Genomic DNA, 243 nt, shown 5'->3' with positions numbered 1-243 from the left:
AGAGGAAATGCTTTCAGTTTTTCACCATTTAGCATGAGGTTGGCTGTGGGTTTGTCATATATGGCCTTTATTATGCTGAGGGAAGTTCCCTCTATGCCTACTTTCTGGAGAGTTTTTACCATAAATGGGTGTTTAATTTTGTCAAAAGCTTTTTCTGCATCTATTGAGATGATCATATGGTTTTTATCCTTCAATTTGTTAATATGGTGTATCACATTGATTGATTTGCATATATTGAAGAAT

This window comes from Physeter macrocephalus, chromosome 13, assembly GCF_002837175.3.
Source record: "Physeter macrocephalus isolate SW-GA chromosome 13, ASM283717v5, whole genome shotgun sequence".
NCBI lineage: Eukaryota > Metazoa > Chordata > Mammalia > Artiodactyla > Physeteridae > Physeter > Physeter macrocephalus.
The sequence above is the reverse complement of the archived record's forward strand: the minus strand, read 5'-3'. Positions refer to the sequence as shown.